Below are 20202 nucleotides of genomic sequence, written 5' to 3'. Positions count from 1 at the left end.
ACCAGCCACCATCATCCTTCCCTCTACCTTGCTTCCACGCAGCCACTGATCTGATTTCGGAAACCATAACTGATTTGCATCCTCCAGTAGTTTATATAAATGAAGCCATAATATGTACCTTTGTCTGGCTTTTGACAAATTCAGTGTAATTATTTTGAGATTCATATATGTTGTCGAATGTAGCAATAGTTAATTCCTTATTATTGTGGAGTGATACCTTGCTGATACCGCAATTTAACCATTCATCTCTTGACAGACACTTGAGTTCTTTCCTATTTTCTATTAGTACAAGTAAAACTCTATGAAAATTCATATAAGCCTTCTAAGCCTTTGTACTGTCGTCATCTTTTCTGGACAAACGCCTTGGAGGGAAATGACTGGGTTATATGATATGTGCATGTTTAACTTTTTCAGAAATGAAAACACTGTTTTTTAAAGTGCTTCTTAATGAGTTTTGTGCCCTCCCTCTTTTATCTTTAACTACTCTAGCCAAATACTTATCTATTTCATTAACTTTTTCAAAAATTTCCTTTTGGTTTTGTTGATTCTTGATGTTTTATACTTCTCTCTAGTATAGATTTGTTTTCTATTTCATTGATCTATTCTCTAGTATTTATGATGTCTTACCTTAATTTTCTTTTTTATTTGCTGATATAAGAAATTGAGACTATAAATTTAAGTACGCTTTCAGAGCCTCCTATATAGTATTTTAATGATTATATATCTCTAGTTATTTTTAATAATCTTACATAACTTTCCAGATTCTGTTCCATCCTGAACCAACCCGCCTAAAACCAACCAAACTATAACTATTATACTTGGGGAGGCAGAAAAGAAATCAGTGTTGATTTCTCAGACCCAATTCCCTGGCTCAACACCATTCACATAATATCAAAACACAGAAACTCATACCAGATATAGCACATCCTGATTTAGTATTATTCATTCTCTTACTGCAAATAGTATATGGACACATAACTGCTTGACTACACACATATATTAGTATCTTTTCTCTACCTTTAAATTATAAGCTTCTTCAAGGTAAATGTAGACTTAACACAGATCTTAAATAAAATAGTTGCTTGGAGAGATGTGCTAGTTGAATTTAATTAGTTAGGGGATTGACTTCTGTACATGCTTTCTGTAGTATAACGTCTCAGCTTACTGCTCCGTTTATTGTTTCCACAAATATTTACTGAGGACCTACTATCTGCTGAGTGATCTCCGAGGCTACTTTATCAAAGTAGAGAGAACTTGTTGGGTAAAAAGGTGCTGCAAAGAGGAAGAGATGGGGCACAGAATAGAACAGGGGTGGTATTTTATGGAGTGGCCCTTAGATAATTTGCTTCTTCGAAAGCAAGCTTCTGGAAGTCTTTACTTTTTTATTCTTGCGTTTATTTTAGTTTTTAGTTTTAGTTTAGGTTTTAGAACTGAATGTACTGTTTAGGCTTTAGAACTGAATGTGCTGTTAAGCACGGAGTTTTTAGGCCTTTAACAAACACTTTCAGCAAATGGTAAGGAAAGACCTCAAACTTAAAAAAAAAATCCCCTACTTCTTTTTTTTAAAGATTTTTTTTTTTTTTTGACAGAGAGAGATCACAAGTAGACGGAGAGGCAGGCAGAGAGAGAGAGAGGGGGAAGCAGGCTTCTTGCTGAGCAGAGAGCCCGATGTGGGACTCGATCCCAACACCCTGAGATCATGACCTGAGCCGAAGGCAGCGTCTTAACCCACTGAGCCACCCAGGCGCCCCTCCCCTACTTCTTTATTCATGTTTCCTTTACATTTTAAACATAAAATAAATAGATAGCAAAAGCAAAATAGACAGATACAGTCCATATAGTATAGGTGCAAATTAGGTTTCCTTTAAAAAGCCCTCCAGATTTAATATTTTCAAGAACACCGTTTAGTTAACAGACAAGATTATCTGTAATCCTTTTTGGGATCAGCAGCGGGGTCTGGAAATGTTAGCAGATCTCTTTAGTCTTAATCACTTTTGCCAAACCCCAAGCCCACTGCCTTGGGTGCTTAACAAGCTGAAGTCCCAGAGAGCCCTTGGGGAGACCCTCTGGAGGCATCACAAGACGCAGGGAAGCTCTTCAGGATTCCCGGGCGTGTGTAAAGGGGCGCAGGCACTAGGACCGCCCCGACGCCGATAGGCAGCCGCGCTTCACAGCGTGTCAGCGGGACTGAACCGCCTTTGCTGTTACACAAGAGAGCCCACAGCAGCAGTAGCAGCTCGGCATCCTTCCCCCTTCTGGCCTGTTGGAAGGTATTTACTTGCTATTTATCATTCAGATTTTGTAGACCGTCAGTGTGCCTTTAGTGTTCACCTAGTCTGATGCTCTGGCAGGCTGTCCAGCACTCGTCGGGTTACTATATGATTTTATGTTAATTTCCACAGCTGATGGAAGCAACAGTGCCATAAAGAAATGGGCTAGATATTTCCAGAGGCTGAAATCTGGAGACATTTGAAGGTGTAAGTACATTGGTCACAGATCTCTAATGCCCTGGCTGTGTTGGTTGTACCTCTTGACCTTCTTCCTCACGGAAAGAGCCCATGTAAAATGCCATCTGCATATTTCATTCATGAAGGAAAAACACCAAGACGGTGACAGAAACCACTAATGATGGCCCTGCAGCTCCACTTTGGAGTGGCTGTGGTTCCCCCTCCCAGCCTGTGGGTTTGCAAGAGCAGAAGCTGGATTTGCAACAGAGTTTGGATGGGAAAGAGATTTTGCTCAGGGCTGCAGAAGGCTTGCTGGCTTTCTGCTTTCTGTTTTCAAAGCTCAAAGATTGTCCTTTCTAATCACTGCCGTGGTGCAATGTAGGAGTCTTTTTATGCTTTATTTCTGCATTCCAAATACTCCTCATAGATGTGGGCTGCCAGAAAGCTGCTACACCATTCTGCACCTCTCAGTATAAAGCCATTGAGGAGAAACTGAGTTTGCTTTTTCTTGGACCATACTCCTCACAATACTACAATTAGTAGATGACACACAGAAACTTAAAAAAAAATGGCTATCTAAGATTCCCTCTCCTGTTCAACAATACATCTGGTTATGTGTGATAAGGGAGTACTTTGCTACTAGGAAACCCAAATGAATATCACTCTACAGAGAAAATTGGACATTCTCTTTAAGTATCTTACAAACAGTTGAAGATGCTTTTGTAGGGCCTTGATGCCATTTCCATGCATTAAAAGCTTTTTGGAAACTTTAAAGCCTTGTCAAATTGATGTTAGATTATTACCTTAGAAATCAGATCATATGTAGGTGTCTTGTACCAAAATGAAACAGGTAAACATATTTATGAATGAATAAAATGTTGAGTCATATTAATGGTTAATTCATGGGAAATTTTAAGATAAACTGTGGTATTAAATTTATTTCAGGAAAGAAAATATCAAACTGAGTCTCACAGCAAGGCATCAATATTGAAAAGGTGACTTTAATGAAAAGCATTTTTAAGAGTTTAAAATACATTTAATAGTGCAATAATTATGTCCTTTAAATGCTTATATTTGACACTTTGAATACCATAAATGAGGTTTAAAATTGTTGAAGTATTAAGCTTTTGAAAATATACCTATAATTCTCCTAAAACTCTTTATTTGGTACAAAAAGAGAGGTACAGAGCATACGAGGGAGGGAGGGATGGAGTCTTATTTTATTGTTCTGTACTTCTTTCTATTTGAACATTCTGATTGAATGTTTACTATATAAATATGCTACCTGTATTTTTTTTTAAAGATTTTATTTATTTATTTGACAGACAGAGATCACAAGTATGCAGAGAGGCAGGCAGAGAGAGAGGAGGAAGCAGGCTCCCTGCCGAGCAGAGAGCCCGATGTGGGGTCGATCCCAGGACTCTGGGATCATGACCTGAGCGAAGGCAGAGGCTTTAACCCACTGAGCCACCCAGGCGCTCCAACTACCTGTATATTTTTTAATGTAACAGAAATTACAAATGGTTGTAGCAATTAACTTGCAATATCCTTAAATGCAAATGACTATAATCATATAAAAGTAACATGTTAATATTGCTCTATAATATTTCTTTAAACAGGGAAAATCTTTTGAAAACAATGTGTTACTTCTAGACAAAGTTAGGGAAGTCAGATTGGGGGTGGTAATAGGCTTTCGGTATTTTGTGAAGCAAAGGAAATTTTTTACATTTATTTTTAGTTGGTATAACAAAATACTATATAACTCCATGAGCTTTGTATTAATAAATTTTCTCCTTTTTCCCTTTTAAAATAAAAAAAAAAGTTTCTATATTCTCAGTCTGGAAAGATGACTCAGTTCTTTCAAATTAGAACTTAGTTTTAAAAATTCTTGCCCAACATATGATTTGCAGCCTTAAACTTTAGTTTTATGTCATACACGTTATTCATGCCTTATCATAAATAATCTAAAAATAATTTAATTATATGTTGGGTCTAAAGATTCATTGAATTCAATAATGATAGGGGGGGAAAAACAGAGAATAGAGATCTTGTTCAGAATTTGCTACTCTTTGCAGAACATGAATTTTGTTTCTGAATTTAAGTCCTGAAATTAAGTCCACCAGCCAGACCTGACTTTAGACAAGGCCTCAGTGCTCAGTGGAAGTACAGACTTGCTGGCAAACAAGTGGGGCTTAAGCTGCAGAATAAAATGCAAAAGCTAAAACTAATTTGTTAAAGTGTGAAAGTAGTGATTATCTGGTGATTTTTATCCCAGAGGATAATCTCTTTAGGCCTTGAGAAGTCTGGCTTCCCAGGAGATCCACATGAATATCAACATTATCTAGATTTACTAGATAATAGTGGGGCAGTGAGGTAGATATTTCTAAAAGATTACTTTTAACATACAAATTTTTCTTTAAAAGAGGCTCAGCAAATAACAAATCTGGATACACTGATTTTGCCCTCCGCAGTGCTTTTTTTCCTAAAGAACATAATAGATTCTGAAACAGGGATTTTCATGCTAAGTGGGTGCATAGTAAGACATTTAAGAAAGAAATGAAAAAAATTAGCTTTTATATGATTAAACTACCCAGAAGGAGCTAATGTAATAGGAGAAGAATGTCAGCGAAACTTGTGTCATTTCAATTTACATTGATTTTAGTTTTCTGCATGGAGTAAGAAAAGATGTCTCCTGGTAGAAGCCACAGAAAATGCAAAAAATTAGTTGGAGGTTGACTTCTAATGGTCAGCCCTGCGGGAAACACCGAGTGTTGAAGGGAAAAGAAACAAATAGAAAGAAGCTCTGAGAGGTGATTACAATGTTAACATGAATGTTTACAAACCTGTTGACCACATATACAAGCCACCGTGACTAGGAATTATATGTGACTCGAGAATTTCCTTGATGATTTTCCTTGAAATTCCCTATTTGCGTCTCTAATTGTGATATTTTTTCTTGTTAAATGAAAGAGTTAGAAGAAATGGAACAAGAGCATGTTAGTAGCATGTGGGGTCCACCTCGCATACGCCTGTGTGAACCAGGAGGGAGGGGACATATTTTGTGGGAGTTTGGCAAAAGGGAGAAGCTACTATCCATATAGTTTTGGGAATAAGCTTTTCTCAAAAGCAAAGGTTTTGTTTCCAAAATTGATTTTACTTATAAAGAACTAAATTTGTAGGTACAGCAGGAAGCTTTTAAGTAAATGAGAATTAGCCTTTAGGTGTAAAAGACCAATTAGCAAAGTGAAAGGTATACCATGGATTGCTGATAAGCAGTTTTATCCAAAGCATTGTTTCAATTATCCTTCCCAGTTCATGCATTTATAACTGATGGGGATGTAGGACACCACTCATACACTCTTGCTTCCTTCCTTATGTCTTTTATTTAATAGGGAAGAAGTTAAACCTTCTTCTTAAGGAAACTTGAGAAATATTAATCATGATTCCGTACATGTTTAAGTAACAAATGAGCTTTGCTATTCCCCTAAATATACTGTAATAATTACAGTTTACATTTTAGAATCAGTATAAGATTTTATGGACACAGCATTTAATATTTTTGGATTATATTTATTTATTAGATATTTGTCAATTCCTCACTGCATGCTGGGTATGAGGTCAGACCTGTAAATAAGATATGTCCCACCATTCATGGGCTTCATCATCCTGTGGAGAGAAATTGGCCAAAAAAACCAAATATTATAAACCAAATACATTATTATTAAAATTCTTTTAAAATTATTATAACTTGTGAAAAAGTAAACCAGACTATATCTAATAGGCACTAACTTGAAAATTAGAAGAGAGTATTATGATAAAGAAAGACTTGGTGGTTTTTTTAAGGTGTGGTTGTCTGGAAAACTCCCTGAAAAACTGGTAGATCATCAGGGATCTGAGTGAAAGAGACAGCCAAGCAATGAGCAGAAAGAGGGCAGACTTCATGCTGCAATTTAAATTGATTCTAGGTCACTCTTTAAGTCTTGAAAACTTGAGCATTTTACCCCCTTGATAAAACTTCGTAGAGTTTTCAGAAAAATAAGAGAACATACATTAAGAGCCCATGACAATATCTGGGGCAAATTGAATTTCCATTATGACTTCTAAAGTGCCATTACAACTTCATGAATTCACTCCTTTAAATACCTAGTCAAATAAACAAGTACTGGACCATTTGATCACTCCTGTGTCCCTTTCCTTAGAGTTTTGTGGTGATTCTATTTACACAGTGGAGGGAGAAAAGATGGTCACTCCCATGGACAGCAGAAAGAGAGAACCTTATTCCTGAATCTTCTAAAGAAACCAAGTCTCAATTAAGAGCTTTGTGAGCTGCAGTTGTGGTACATTTGTGATTGTCTCCTCAGAAACCTCCAGCATAGTGGTTGATGGGGATTAATTAAGGTGCTTTTCCTCCCAGGGAATGCTGGAGGGAGAGGACCACCTCCAAGGAGGTTGGCATGGGTCCCCTGGCAGGACTGTGCTTACTGGGCATGGTCTTTAAACACAACTTCTTGAGAAGTTCAGTGGATGAACATAGCACAGGGCACAGGGCCCAGGCTCAAGTTCAAGAAGTCAGTACATTGATGAAGAAGGTGGTTTATTACTACTTGGAGGGACTCACGTCTGAACAATTTGGAGTTTTGTCATCTCATCAGCGCACACCTAGAAAATATATACTTGCACACAACCACACGTATTCCAAATATATATCCATATTAGAACACTGACACGTATTTGTATGTTGCAGTATATATATATTATGTGGAAAATTGCTATGCGGTGATTTTTAAGTATTTCCTCCCCTATTGCTATTGATGACACAACTAGGTAGAGTGGCAAAATTGTTCAACAATATTTTCACTGAGTCCTTTCAAAGAAAAACATTAATCCTGGGTGTTATCAGTTAGACGTAGGTGAAGCTACTTTATCAGACAGAATCCAAAATAGAAAACTAAACTAAAGGAGAAGCCTGAAAGAGGCTCACACTGAAAAGAAGCATTGTTAGGGGGAGAAGTTCCCTGACATATCAAGATTGGATGCGGCAGCCACAGACAGATCGGCAGGACCAAAAAAAAAGCAAAGGCCCTTTCTGAGGGTGAAAAGGAGCCCAGAGGGTCAGGAAAGGAAGTAGAATTCAAGTTCATGAGGTCTTGCACTGCTAATATTTAAATCTGTCTGTAGCTCTGTCACACTCCATTAGTGTGTCCTTGAAAACATAACTTTAACTATTTTGGTCTTAGTTTCTTTATGGCAATCTCTTGAATTTTAGTAGTGAATTAATATCACTAAGTGAGGGAAGAGGGTAATACATAAATATCTAATAGACAGATAATTACTAAATTACATTTTAAAGCAGAAAACATGATTAAGGGGCACCTGGGTAGCCTGGTTGGTTAAGTGTCCAACTTGTGATTTTGGCTCAGGTCATGATCTCAGGGTTGTGAGATCGAGTCCCGAGCTGGGCTCTGTGCTGGGTATGGAGCCTGCTTAGGATTCTTCCTCTTCCTCTCCCTCTGCCACTTGCCCATTTGTAACTCTTTAAAAAAAAAAAAAAGGCATAATTAAGACTTAAAAGTTGTTTTTTTTTTTTTTAAGATTTAATTTATTTATTTGACAGGAGAGACACAGTGAGAGAGGGAACATAAGTAGGGGGAGTGGGAGAGGGAGAAGCAGGCTCTCTGTTCCACAGGATACGTGGCTGGATCCCAGGACTCCAGGATCATGATCTGAGCCAAAGGCAGATGCCTAATGACCAAGTGACCCAGGTGTCCCTAAAAGGGCTGTTAAATAATGATTAAACCTACAATTCACCAATAAGATATATCTATCCTGAGCCTGTAAGCAACTAATAACATAACCTAAAATAATTTAAACAAAGTATATAAAGCAGAGAAATGGATGAATCCACAGTCACAGTGAGATTGTACTAAAATTCACTCAGAAACTGGGCGAAAATTAGTGAGGATAGAGAATTTGAGCAATACAATTTATAATTTCAATCTAATGGGCATATATGGAAACTGCGACCAATAAAGTTATTCTAAGCATACTTAAAAAGTCTTTTTAAAAAAAATATTTTATTTATTTATTTGACACAGAGAGAGAGAGAGCACAAGCAGGGGGAGCAGGAAGCAGAGGGAGAAGCAGGCTCCCCGCTGAGCAGGAGCCTTCTGCAGGGCTCTATCCCAGGACTCTGAAATGATGACCTGAGCCAAAGGCAGCCGTTTACCCAACTGAGCCACCCAGGCGTCCCCATAAACAATCTTTTTAATGCATAAAAATTTACTAACAAAATACAAAGCAAGTATCAACAAATGACAAAGATCAGTACCATACAGTTAATGTCATTTGATCACAATTTAACTAATGTTTTTGTATCAGAAACTTACACAGTTCAAGCTAACGATATACTATATAAAAGGTAATATAATCCGACTTGAAAATGTAGAAAATAATGTCTAGGCTGACTTGAAAATGTAGAAAATAATGTCTAGGCTTAAAAAAAGCTATTAAATCACATTTGACTCCATTAACAAATTTCACTTTTATCCATGCATCTCATTGAGATTATTTCTAACGAGGCACATTTTTCCCCCTTTTCCCCCAGGGTACTATGTAGGGGCTTAGATAAAAGTGCTCTGAACTGAACACTCTTGAAATGTTCCCAACCAGCCACTTCTGCATGATGACCAAAAATGTGACTGGTTTATAAGAAATCCATGATTTTGATTCTAAGGCCAAATTTCTACTGCGCCCACTCCATAACGATCATGTCCTGTTGGTAAATGCTTGTTTTCAAGGTTAGAATTAACCTCTGACTTGATTTTGGATGGTCTATATTGCAATATCCTGTATTTTCTTAATGCAGAAAATATTCCAATCACTGTAAACAAATACCAACCAAGTCCGTTCTTCATGGAATCCCAAAATGATTTATCTGCATTGTGAATATTGTAGGTGTTATACTTGTATCAATGTTGTTTTTATTTTTATTATTATTTTAATTATTATTATAATTTAATTATTAATTATTATCTTTCCTTTCACTTCTTTTATAAACTATTTTCTAAAAGCCTTAGCATATAGAAATTTTTCATGATAGACCGCAATGCCCTTTTGGAAAAATTTTAGTTATCTGCAAGTTCCCATTCATTTAAGCTCAAACTGGATCAGAATTCCATTTGACTGGAAGCAATCTCATTCTTGATCTCCTAAAGTACTTTTCTTCGACCGCTGTGATTCAGGGACCCCTTACACTTTGCTTTCTATGATGTGTGCATTTGCCTCCCCTCTTTGATAATGTTTTAATCACCTTTGTATGTCCCTAGGGGCTCAATAAATATTTTGATGAATCAAAAAAATTTCCATTTGAGATCTATAGCTACTTTGCACTCAGTATGAAAAGGGCGTGGAGACTTTCTCTCTGAGGATTGCATATGCTCTCTGAAAAAGAATGACCCTATTTCAAGCCTTGACAAGCAAAAACTCTAGGAAAGCTATAAATTTTATATCATTCTATGTGTATGTCAAAAATTATCTATCTTACCAACAAATGGCTCAATTAAAGAGCGATTGCTCCTGGCAAAGTGATCTCTTGAATGGTGCTTTTTCATTCTGAATGGATCCCTTTAGTTATTACTGCAATAAAAATGCTTCATGTACTCCAAGTCTGTTTGAGTCCTTTTCGGAATGTTAAAATTTCTTTCTCTCAATAATATTCTGCCTCCATTAATGTATTAAAACATTCAGTTTTAGAATAATTGAAGTAAAGCTTAGAAGGGACTTTTGAAACCTCCTCCCTTTTAGAGATGAAGATCCTGAAGGTCCCAGTGGTCAGGTCATGTTGTACTGGATATGAGAGGAGAATCTTGTCTTATGATTTTCACCTTGGCTTTATTATATAAAAGCATATAGTTTGTAAAGTGCAATTTCAAAATGTAAAATCATAGCTCTTAGGCATGTAGAAAATGAACATGTGTAAAGGAATATAATTCATTAATTAATGAAGGATTATCAGTCAGATGTAATGAGCAGTTTGAAAAACACCTAAGAAACTATATAGGTTCCTATATATGCATGCGGGCAAGTTTAAAAAGAAGCGTTAGGATAAGATGGTGAATTTTTTTTTGAAGATTAATCTTTGGGGTTATCTGTTCCATCAGGCAAAAATTATTTGCATTTCTACAGGACAGAAGCCTACAAGTTAACAAGTCACTTCACTGCATCTGGGACTTTTAATCAATAATAAACAATGAGATGAACTAAATATCTTCTCTTAGACAATCCTAGGGTTGTCTTTGTCCCCATGTGTTATGGAAAGTACTTTCTGCGCCTCTTTGTGCCTTATTTCTGCAGCCTAGATCAGGGATTGACCAGCTAACCTGTGTGCCAAATCCAGCCCATTGCCTGGTCTGTAAGGGAAGTCTTACCCAAGCACAGCTTTGACCTGATTCTTTGCACGGAGGCATCAAGAGTGTTAATTAACCAAATAGACTTCCTGGAGTTTGCTCTGTGAATCTAGGGTCTTACAGTATTACTGTACTGTAAGTACAGTAAGACCACAAAATTAACATCTGTCTGGAAATTCTAATAGTCTTGAGTCAGACTTTTAAATTCTCTTTTAGTACCTCTTCTATCCTAAGTCTGGGAAACCAACCGCCAAACAACTCTCTCCACTAGCTTTCACCTGCTGTTCCTATAAGTTTACATGAAATCTTCCCTTCTAGAGCATCCTCTAATTTGTTCTGGTCCTTAGTCTTTTGGAAGTAACCTTTTTATTGCCTGAAAGGCAGGGACTTAGGTACTAGATCAGCTTCTTAAAACGGTTTCATGGGCATCCAGTCCACATGTGTTCCTTAAAGATGAGCCACCATATATGATTTAATAAGAATCCTTCCCAGATATGGCACACCAAGCGTAGACTTTGTTGCAATATTGATTTGTGCAGTTATTTCCTGGTAAAAATGGGGACACATTGGCCTTGATCCTATGCAAATAACCTATTGCCATGGAAAGTAAAGAGATGCAGTAAAAATATTTGCTTCTGAATTCCTAGTGGGTCAGTGGGACTCAGATACCATTTAGAACATCAATTTAATAATCTTCTAAGATCAGGATTAGGGATAGTTTAAGAAAGAGAAAGGGTTTCCTTACACATTTATAAAAAAAAGTAGGAAGTTAAAATAATGCCAACCACATTCCCAACAAATAATCACAATTAAATATTCCTCATGAGCTCATTTGGTTCTGGTGATAAGCCCTCGTTGCCCTGGGCCAGCAGTCTGCTTTCATGTAATATGTCTGCTTCTGGGCTAGGAAGAATCCAGCAAATCCTAACTTACTGCACTGGTAATGGCCTAAAAGTTGTCCAGGCCATGTGAGTTTAGAAGCTATCCTTGGGAGTCTGTCTACTCTTTGAAGAGTCTATACTTGGTGCTGTCTTTTTGACAAGGCTCTCAGACTGTACTTTTTTGTTGAAAACACCAATTTTAGCCCTACAGCTTATAGCAGAGATCTGAGGCAGCTGTTTGTTGATGAAACTGACTGTGGTTAATTTATAACAATAACCAATGATATCAGAATTGAGGGGAGTAAAGTTTTCTAATAGGTTCTCATAATGGTTTGACCAGTGTTTTCCCTGAGGGTAAGAACATATTATGGAAGGCACTGAAGAATCTCCAGGGCTTTCCCCCAAAAGCTTCTAATTTCTGAAGTATTTATATCAATTATCTTTTACTTATGCAGATTAGCCTAAGGAAGTCTGAGCCTGTCTCCTGACTTGATAATTCTTCCCTGTAGCTCTTCCAATAGTATTGAGCTAACTCAATTGAGTATTGAGTAACTGTGGAGAGCTGAACAAACCTAATTGCTTCTTGCATCTTTTCTCTCTCTCTCTCTTTTTTTACTTTTATAAAGTAAAATAACAAATCTTCGTGATTTCTGAGATTTCTGAAAAATCTCAAAAATAAATTTAGGAGTTAATTTTAAGGGTCATTGGGGGTCACCTCCCAAACTGCTGAAGTCTAATTTACCAATCATGACTCTGGCAAATATACAACGCACAACCGTAAACAATGTCACATAACTTATGAGTGAATAAGAGAACTAGATGTTATGACTGCTGCCAGGAAAATACAAGAAATATGTATATATAGGCAATTTAACAAAGATGTGGTAGGATAACACTACTGAGTCAGATTTTAAAACTTGCTAAAATCTAACAGACCATAAATATTTGGAGTTGTCTCACTGGGCAAAAAGTGTTTGCATATTTAGTAGAAAAATTCAACAAATCAATAAGTAATTTTACTAAGTCTTAAATTAAAAACAAAAAGTGAGACAAACTAAGTAGTATATTCTTCTGGACTTATGCTATCTGGTGAGGTAGCCACCAGTTTTTTAAATATGGCTGTCTGAATTTCAATTTAAATTAATTAAAATGAAATATAACAAAAACTTTCAGTCTCTCAGTCACACTGTCCACATTCTACACGCTCAGTGACTACACTTGCCTCATGGCTACCATATTGGGCAACATTGCCATTTTCACAAAAAGTTCTAGACATCCTACCTACAGAATCCTCAGGTGGGCATTGATCCTATAGAATATTAAAGGTGTGTTGCCCACATTTTTGCCTTATGTCCAAGGGTTGGAGAATTTTTCTAATGGTGATAGAATTCAAAACCATCTAAAATTTAAAATTTGATAGTAAATGCCTACAATTTGAGTAAACTTTACGTGTATTGTGATCATGCCCGAATGGAAAAGGATATGAGTAAACCAAATGATGCATGATATATTTCGGTATTACTATTTTTAAAAAGGCTTTAGAGCAAATAACTTTTTTAAAAAGTTTAATACTACCAAAATACATCATGTATCATTTAGTTTACTCAAGGTAATTCAATCAACTCTCTAAAAAACCATCGAAGTTGGGATATGTGAATGGTTCTGGTGAAACAGAGCAGGGTCAAAAAAGAAAAGATGTGAGTCATGGCAACCATGGTATCTAAGGAGATTTTTTGCTTCACACAGAATTTCATTTTTCCATGCTCAATTATGGTAAAATGGAATTGCACATATTGCTGTTAAAGTAACTTCCACATTAAACAGAATCTTTGTTTTACAATAACACTCAACAGTGCAGTAAGAAAATAGAACATGTATCAAATAGGATGCTATTTAAAATTGGAAAATTAAATTTATAATAGAGAACTATTTTACCTTGGATTCTCATTAACACAATGAAGGGATTTTATTCCCTGAATTTAATAGTTTGTGAATTTCATCATTTATTAAACAAATATGTATGAGGTGCCTGTTATGCAAACAGGATAGAAACAGTGTCCACCCATATGGACGTGCAAACTGATAAGGAAGACAGAAAATAAACATAACTAATTAATTACACCTGTTACAAGTTTTGTGAAAAAGTACGTATGTCGGGAATCCTTTCCTAGTCTGTTGGGATATGGGCTGACTGTATTTGGGGTGAGATGGAGTCAGGAGAGTTACGTCCAAGAAATCAGCATTTAAACAAGGATCTAGAAGATAAGTAGGGATTATCTAGAAAAGGGAGGTTTGTCAAGGGAGTGGGGTAGAAAACTTCAGAAAGGAAACAGCATGTAAGAGGTCTTGACAAAGGAGGCAGTGTGAACGTTGACACATGAAGCTTAGACTTAAAAGAATTGTGTTTTACTGCTATTATTTCCTTTTTGTGGCAAAAAAGAAAGAGGGCACAGATTACTTTCATATATCAAACTGCAATCAAGGAATTATGTAAGTAGACATAAGCCTAGTGCCCCACTCCTCATTTAAAATTACCAACCGTATTTCCCTCTGTGGGAGAAAGTCTCATATAGTTACCTTGAATTCCACTAAGATCCGAAATGGAAGAGTTAAGCTTCTTTTTTTTAAAGATTTATTTACTTATTTAGAAAGTATGTGTGCTGAGAGCTGCAGCGGGGAGGGGCAGAGGGAGAGGGAGAGAGACTTTCAAGCAGACTCCCCACTCAGCATGGAGCTCTTTGTAGGGCTTGATCTCACAACTCTGAGCTCATGACCTGAGCCAAAATCAAGAGTTGATCACTCAACCAACAGCTACCCAGGTGCCCCCCAAAATCTTACATTTGAATGTAGTATGGTATATCATCTTGGCATCATCTTTCTTCCTTTCCACATACCTCCCATGATGTATCTGTCCTGTCATACATTTGTTTTTCTATATTTGACATCCTTTCTAGAATGTGAGCCCATAATAATCTCCGTGTTTCCAGCACTTAACATAAACTTGCAAGGAGAGATGTTCCATAAATGTTCATTGAGAAACTAAGCAAGTGGATAAATGAATGGTCCTAGAATTAGGAATGTACCAAGAGAAAGAAAAAGACCTTAAATTACCTGACTGAATCTCTTAAATAACTCTTTTTTCATTTGATATGGAAGTAACTTGATAATATCTAAGTTATTTGACTAAATAATATTGATGAGTCAAGAAATTTTCAAAGGTAAGAACATCCACATTATCAACGAGATGTTCAACTTTTATTGAATGCCTCCTCTATACAAATCAGCCATTTAAAAAGAGGTAGAAGATACAGTTCTAGCCTTCTAGGAATTTGAGATAAAGTTGAAAAACAAGAATGTATGCTTAAAAATACAATGACTAGTATAGAAAATATGTACTAAACACCAAAGGAATACAATAAAAAGTGGCAAATACTAGAGTTTGAAAAGCAAACCATAAGGGTATTCCAAAATCCTGGTCATAGTGTAGGCCACAAATGAGGGAAGATTTCCATGTAATACCAGACCCCTTCAATTGTTCTTAGATGACCAAACATTGACTTATAATTTTGTCCTTCTGCATATATTTCCAGCATTTTATAGCTGGCTTCCTTTGAGGACATTACTTATATTTTCTAAATAAGAACAGCTGGAAAGAAAAGAATGAAATTAATATTTGTTGATCACCTACCATATCCCAGACACTGAAACAGATTTTACATAATGTATTTGTACCTTAAATGCTTTTATAGAACATAAACACGTTCAAAAGGTTTTAAAAAATTTAATCTGCATCTTTTACTATTTGTGGAACAGATATTTTTTCATAAAACAACTTTGCCGTGCTATATTCTGCACATGACAAGCTGTATACTCTTCTGGAAACATGGGCACAATCAAGATGGAGAATATTATCACCCCCAAAAGTCTCCTGTTGTCCTTTCGCAGTGAACCCTGGCCTTGGGCTGCCACCAGTGTGCCATTTGTCACTATAAATTCCATTGCTTTATCTGACATTACATGGAAATGAAACTATATAGTATGTTCATTTTGTGTCTGACTCCTTTCACTTAGTGCAAGGTTTCTGTCCTTGCATGTATCAGCAGTTCCAGATTTTTTTTTTAAATTTCTGAGTAGTATTCTATCTCATGTATATACTATAGTTTATTTACTCATTCTCCTTTTGAAGGACATTTAAGGTGGTTTTCCATTTTTTTGGCTGCTAGGAATAAAATTGCTCTGAACCTTTTAAAGATTTTATTTATTTATTTGAGAGAGAGAGCGCAAGTGGGTTGAGGGCAGAGGGAGAATCAGACTCCCCACAGAGTAGGGAGCTTGATGAGGGGCTAGATCCTGGGACTTTGGGATCATGACCTGAGCCAAAGGCAGCAGCTTAACTGACTGAGCCACCCAGGTGCCCCGCTGTAAACCTTGATTTCAAGTCTTTGTGTAGAAGTAGGTTTTTACTTCTCTTGGTGAGTACCTCAGAGTGGAATTGCTAAGCTCTGTAAGTGTGCATTTCATGTTGTAAGAAGCTGGTAAATGGTTTTCCAAAGTATTTGCTTCATTGTACTTGTCCAGAAGAAATGTATGCAAGTTTTAATTTCTCCACATTCTCATGTACACCTGGTATTATTAATGTTTCTAAGTTTAGTCCTTCCTGCGAGTGGGTAGTGGGATCTCATTATAAATTTTAATGTTCATTTCTCCAGTAAACTAATGGTGTTGACCATCTTTATATGGGCTTATTACACATTTGCTTATCCTCTGGGAGGTTATCTGTTTGAATCTTTTGCCCACTTTGGTGTTAAGTTACTTTTCATAGAGTTGTAAGGGTTCTGTATGCATTCTGGATACAAATCCTTGGTAAGATATTTGTATTGCAAATATGTTCTCTCATTTGTTGACTTGTCTTTTTTTTTTTTTTGAAGACTTTATTTTGTAGAGTAGTTTAAAATGGAGAGGAAGATATAGAGATTTCCCAGATAGCCCATACCCTGACACATGCACAATCTTTATGCACAATCCATTATTATTATTTTTAAAGATTTATTTATTCGAGAGAGAGAAAAAGAATGGGGAAAGCGGCAGAGGGAGAGAATCCACAAGAAGACTTTGAGCACAGAGCCCAACCCAGGGCTCAATCCAATGATAATGACCTTAGCCAAAACCATGAGTTGAACACTCAACTAACCAAGTCACCCAGGCGCTCCCATCCTTCCTCATTACTATCATCCCCCTACAAAGTAGTACATTTGTTACAGTTGATGAACCCACATTGACACATCATAATCACCCAAAGTCCACAGTTTGCCTTAGGTTTCTCTGTTGGTGTATACATTGTTTGGCTTTGGACAAATGTACAATGACACGCATCCACCATTAGGGTATCATACAGAGTATTTTCAATGTCCTAAAATTCCCTGTGCTTTATTTACCTCTTTATCCCTCCTTCCTCACTCCAACCCCTGGCAACCACTGATCTTTTTACTTTCTACATAGTTTTGTCTTTTCCAGAACGTCATGTAGTTGGAATCAGATAGTCTGTAGACTTTTCAGATTGGCTTCTTTCACTTAGTAATATGCATTTAAGGTTACTCCATGTCTTTTCATGGCTTGATAGCTTTTTTTTTTAAGTGCTGAATAATATTCCATTTCCTGTATGTAGCACACTTTATTTATTCATTCATCTATTTGAAGGACATCTTGGTTGCTTCCAAGTTTTAACAGTTATGAATAAAGTGTCTATAAACATCCATGAGCAGGTTTCTGTGTGAACATAAAATTTCAGTTCACATGCGTAAATACCAGGGAATACGATTGCTGAATTGTATGGAGAGAGTATGTATAGTTTCTTTTTCTTTTTTTCTTTTTCACTTTTTTATAAGTTACTGAGAGCAGTTTTAATTTTGATATGGTCAAAATGATATTGTCATTTACCTTTTGTTATTTCTTTATTATTATTATTTTTTATAATTAAAAAAAATTTTTTTTATAAACATATAATGTGTTATTAGCCCCGGGGGTACAGGTCTATGAATCGCCAGGTTTACACACTTCACAGTACCTTTTGTTATTTCTTACCTTGAGAGTTCCCCAGGTGAAATCTGAAATGGGCTCCTATACACAGAGGGCGAGAAGGTGAGACCATAGGCAGACCACTCCATAAGGTAGGTGGCAGTTTCAACAAGTGAGGGAATTTTCACACCAGGCTCCTCTTGTGGCTGCAAGACCTCTTCACCTGCCTACCAGAATATTAAAGGCTTAGTTGTGTTCAGTCACTGCCCAGATGGTCTCAACAGCACATTGCTCTCTCCAGGCTGAATCCTTGAAACTGACTTCTAGTGTGGGGATGGTGGGCAGAACCTATATTCCCAGGACAGGGGAGTGGGTGAGAAGCCTCCAGTCACCTGGGTTTAGCTCTTGGGTCAACTGGTAGTCACATCCTCTTGATGACCTTCCCCAACACCTTCTTCTTCTTCTTTTTTTTTTTTTTTTTAATGGTTTGTGCATGGTCTGGTGACAAATTCATGACTAGAGGAAGAATCCATCCCATGGCTAATATTATGAAAATTTCATTACTTGATTGATTCTACAGAAGGCAGCAATACTGAGGATCTTTGTAAGAGTGATTTTACCTTTTTTTATTAACTAGTCCTTTGGATAATGAAATGATTCATAGACATTGTCCTCCCAAGTCCTTGAATGTCTATATAGAGTTATAGAGCCTCAGGGTTAGGAAGGAATGATAAGACATTCTTTCCATCCATTGGATAAACATTTCAGCAGTCAGATCATTTTTTTAACACACATTTCCAGAACCCATTCTCATTATTGGCTGCAATGTAGCATAACTCATCTGGATGTTAGAACTGGAAAGGAAAAAGGAACTTCCAATTTTTCATTTATAAGATGCCTGCCTGAATTTCCTCAGCTTAGCAGTGAAACATCTCCAGACAATGTATCACTTGCTTTCAAGTAGATACAGTGCTTTGGGAGGGCATAAAATGATCCTGTGGACAAGAGTGAGAGCTTTCTAATCAGGCAGATCTCAGTACGTGTTGACTTAGTCTCTTAAATGTCCTGGGCCAGTTTACCTTGTCTGTGAAATGTAAAGATTAGGATATATACACATGAACATAGTAGCCTCTCGCTATATGGTAATTAAAAAAAATCAATTAATAATACAAATGATGAAATGCAGAGAGAGATACTATTTCTGGTGCATTTTTATTAATAGAAGAAAGCTGAGAAATTCAGCAGGAAAAAAATGATAAGATTAAAAACTTGAATTTTATTTTCCATAAATCCTATGTAGGTTTTTGGTCAAGATAATAATTTAATTGTGGTCTACTTTCTTAATAATATAGTTTTTGAATGTAGGGGAGGTTTGGTGGGGTGAGGTCAGAGCCTACAGCCAAGAAAGAATTCTTGAGGCAATTTTTGGTGCAAAAAGGTGGTTTTATTAAAGCCTGGGGACAGGACCTGGGGGCAGAAAGACCAGCTCTGGGATGTGAGGGGCGCCTGATTATATACTACGGGGTCAGGGGAAGGAAGGAAAAAGTAAGGAAAAAGGGAGGTTTTCAAAAGAACTTAAGGAGGACCTGCAAAATACTGGAGGCCTCTCCTTTGTCAAGTTCAGATGTTTTCCCCTCTAGCAAGGCATTAACAGGAAGACACTTGGGAGCTTCCTGGAAGAATATCCCACAAATCCCACCCAGGAGTGGGGGGTGGGGGGTTGGGGGGGAGGTTGGGGAGTGTCAGCTTGTGTTTGTCTTCAGCCAGTCCTCCTGCTCCCTCATCATTAAGAAGCATGTCCTTGGAAGTGATAAATATTGAATAATACCCTTGGCACACAAAACCAAAGAGCCAGGCTGTATCACAATTATTTTCAAAGACAAAACAAAATTAAATATTATTAAGGGAGGCTGTATCTCCCTACAGGACTTTGTGAAATTTTGAATAAGTAATACATTTTCGTGGTTCAGAACTCAAACAATAGGGTTGCACCAAGAAGACTGAGCTGCATTGCTCTCCTCACCTGTCAAGTTCGCCGTAGCTCTGCTCCCTACAGCTAACTGGTTCTGTTACCCACTCCGTATTTCTCTGTGCCAATACAGACACATACGCACTTCAATTCGTTCCTCCCCTTTGGTTACGTAAAAGTTTGTATACTACATACACTGTTGTACATCTAGCTTATAATATATATATGTCTGGCAAGCCACATGGGTGAGCATGTCACCTCTGGAGGGTGACCAGGCGAAGCTTCCATGCAGCGTCCCAGCCTTACTGAATACGCCAAAGCAAGCCCTTTGGCTAATTAGAAAGTGACCCACCTCTCAGCCTTGCTGAGTTAGTTCTCCTCTTGCCTAGAGGCAGAAGGTGGCAGTTGGTAAGAACTCAAGGCCTCTTCAAATTTTGAAGACATTTCTAGAGTTTAACTACCCATGAAAATAAGCTCTGGGAATT

At 37.1% G+C, this 20202-nt stretch overlaps 1 protein-coding gene across 4 annotated transcripts in view; it reads left to right on the top strand.

Moving 5' to 3' along the window:
* The first annotated feature begins 2188 nt into the window (after positions 1-2188).
* Positions 2189-20202, top strand: part of RAB27B (RAB27B, member RAS oncogene family) — a 155659-nt gene continuing 137645 nt past the window's right edge. For 2 of the 4 annotated variants that reach the window (XM_047697924.1, XM_047697920.1), the window contains exons 1-2: positions 2189-2270; positions 2403-2477. The gene's annotated coding sequence lies outside the window, so the exon portion shown is untranslated. The remainder of the gene's footprint in view (positions 2271-2402; positions 2478-20202) is intronic. The other 2 variants (XM_047697926.1, XM_047697921.1) reach the window with 2 other exon arrangements.

The sequence above is a fragment of the Lutra lutra genome, chromosome 12 (genome assembly GCF_902655055.1).
Source record: "Lutra lutra chromosome 12, mLutLut1.2, whole genome shotgun sequence".
NCBI lineage: Eukaryota > Metazoa > Chordata > Mammalia > Carnivora > Mustelidae > Lutra > Lutra lutra.
The sequence above is the reverse complement of the archived record's forward strand: the minus strand, read 5'-3'. Positions and strand labels throughout refer to the sequence as shown.